This window comes from Triticum dicoccoides, chromosome 6B (assembly GCF_002162155.2).
Source record: "Triticum dicoccoides isolate Atlit2015 ecotype Zavitan chromosome 6B, WEW_v2.0, whole genome shotgun sequence".
In the NCBI taxonomy this organism is placed as follows: domain Eukaryota; kingdom Viridiplantae; phylum Streptophyta; class Magnoliopsida; order Poales; family Poaceae; genus Triticum; species Triticum dicoccoides.
In genome coordinates, this window is record NC_041391.1 from 20,024,506 (window position 1) to 20,027,559 (window position 3,054).

The window sequence follows — 3,054 nt, forward strand, 5'->3', positions numbered from 1 at the left end:
TCTCCCCCGACCCCATCTCTCTCCCCGCCCTCTGTAAGCACTCTCCCCTTCCGATCCCTCTTGTTTGCTTAGTATGAACCCTAGCTATTTAGTGCTAGTTAGTATGAACCCTAGGCTATTTTTAGTGCTAGTTAGTTAATTACAATTAGTATTAACCCTATTTAATTAGGGCAGTAGTTCCTAGGTACTAATTAGTTAGTAAGAACTAGGTACTAATTAGCTAGGTACTAGTTTATTTATTTATAGTAAGTTTATTTTCAGTAAGAACTAATTGAATTAATATAACTAGTTAGTAAGAACTTGTTGCTATTTTTTAGCTAAAGCAATTTTCCCGCATCGGCGTGGATGATGCCTATCCCGCATCCTCATCGTCGAGTCAGTGGAGGACGACACCTGCTTGACCAGATGGGCCATGTCCGGGACTGGGCTCCGCCGAGGTGGTACTGGGAGGCGCTACCTACCGGGGGCCGCAGGTTGGTGAGGAGCCAGCCTGTCGTTGACCCGAACCTTCTTTGATGGCGGTCGCGTGGGCCAGTGACGGTCCAGAGGCTCGAGGACCCCGCGGAGGTGGTGCGTCACTGTGTCAGTGAGGAAGACGCGCATGTCCGTCGCTACTTGTTTGCGTTGGAGCATAGGTTCTCAAATACCTGGCAGGTTCTCCAGGGATCTCACTGGAGCTATGATCCCGTGATGGTTCCTTCTCTGTGGGTGTCCACCGCCCACACCGATACCCGTCGTGTGCTAGGGTTTTAGTTGTATTAGTGATGTTATATGTATGACACTATTCAGGATGTATTAGTGATAATATTCGATGATGTACGAACACGCATGAGATGATTTACTTTTGCTTATTCAATGCATGCTAATTTGAGTCCTATAAGATATTTTGAAATGTATATCTTGTGTTGCTCAAATAGGATATGTGCTTACACAAGTGGCCGGTCATGTTTGCAGGTTACACCTCCAAGTGGCCTATGTTTTGCCAGAGTGTTAATTCATTTCCGTTCCGGCAAATTTCAGGCGCTCGATATGTCCTATTTTAGCAAAGATCATGCCGGATTTTTCCGTGAATTTTGACATGACTTGTGCCAGAATATGTAGGAAATATCGAGTGCCCCGAATTAATGTTTTAACTATGAACATAGGAAATGTCTGACGACGAAAAGGATTTCGGTATTTGCAAATACTACGAAGACAAGCGCGCCCTGTGCGACGGAATCTTCGTAGATGATGATAGGCGCTTCAGCATCAAGCTGGACGAGAACTTCGAAGTGGATACAGTAAGTCACAACGACAAGTCTTTTTTCGTAATTAAGCATGACATATGCTTCATTTGCTTCAACTTATAATTTGTTTTTACTATTCTACTAGTGTATCCCCTGCCATGCAAGAGTTTTTGTATTGGATAAGATAGGTTGCAGTCGTACTATGGAGGTAAAGAAATTTGACTTGAAGACCGAGCATGGTTATATTTTCCACACAAAATTATACAATTTAGACGACTACACCTATTTTGGATGCAAAACATGGCGAGCACTATGCAAGACTTATGCATTTGAGCCTGATATGGTTATCACCTTTGATATTCATCTGGAAGATGATATTGAAGGCAATACCGACATCTGGGTTGATGTGCAGACGCCTCCAGTTATACCAAAATGTGAGTTTCTCAACCATATTTATGTCTTTGATATTGTTTATTCAAAAATAGTTGACAATTAATTTCTATTGATAGCTTATTTCGGTGCAAGCAAACATGTCCAGCGCTTGGTAGACAGGACCGTATACTGTGTCGGGGATGAACTCAACTGCGAGGAGCTCAGTCATTATGTTTCATGGCTTGCGGATCTTGGTACTGTCAATACAAATTTTCTTCCTGCATTTAGAAATTTTAGTACTGAAAACATGCGACCAACAGTGTTTGTACTGAACTACGGTCACATCTATTTAGGAAGGATGGTAAGATTTTTAATATTTGTCCTCAGTGCATCTTTTCCATACATTATTTTTGAAGCTAAACTTCATTGCTAAGTATGTTACCATACGATGTTCTTCAACAAGGAGTCCCGATGAATGTTGTGCCTTATGGGATCGAGAGTAAAGGTACCATGAGTATTATTAGCTTATGGCCAAGATATCCTACAAATTACTTTAGTGCATTCAAGATTAGCGACGGATGCTTAATAGTGCAAGATTGGACCAAATATGTGATGGGGGAGCGCAGAGAAGTACTAGGGGGCAGCAAACAGATGCACTACTCACGATTAGGAGACAGGTTCATCTTCATGCTCCAACTTGATCAAGGAGGAGAGCTATACATGTTTTGTGTTATTTTACCTGCGAGAGAACATCAGGAGTGATTAGCTAGCTAGAAATGAGTTTGAAGATGACGATGTGCTACACTATTACTATGATGATAAAATAGCTAGTGTTGGTGGGAATGACTATGATGATTATTATTAGCTAGTGTTAGTGGTGATTAAATAAATATTGTTGGTGATAATGACTATGATGATGATTAAATAGCTTGTGCTGGCGAATTAGATTCAAGTGGAGGCAACATGTGGTGCACATCGAAGGTACTACTAGTCCAAACTAGATTAAGTTTAGATTAGTAGTATACATTTGACATGCACCACATATTGCCTCCACTTGAACCTAATCCACCTTCATTTGACACACTATTATGGACATAATGATGTAAACCTCATAACTGGTATTGTACCAATATTTGTACGATGGAGAGAATCCCGCATAAATACACTAAAAATATAAAAATAAAAAATGAATACTAGTAGCGATGGAGAGAAAACGCGCTGCCACTAGTTTCATTAGCAGTAGCGTGGGGGTGAATAAACGCTGCAGCTACTTGTCCTAGCAGTAGTGCGCGCCGGCACGCGTTACTGCTAAGCAATAGCTGTAGCGCCTTATTAGTAGCGCGCCTACCCGCGCTACTAGTGAGCACAAAACCAGCGCTACTGCTAGGGTTTTCCCTAGTAGTGGCAGGTGAGTTCACAAGCACGTCTGTTAGCACGGGCACCGGACCTGGAGTGG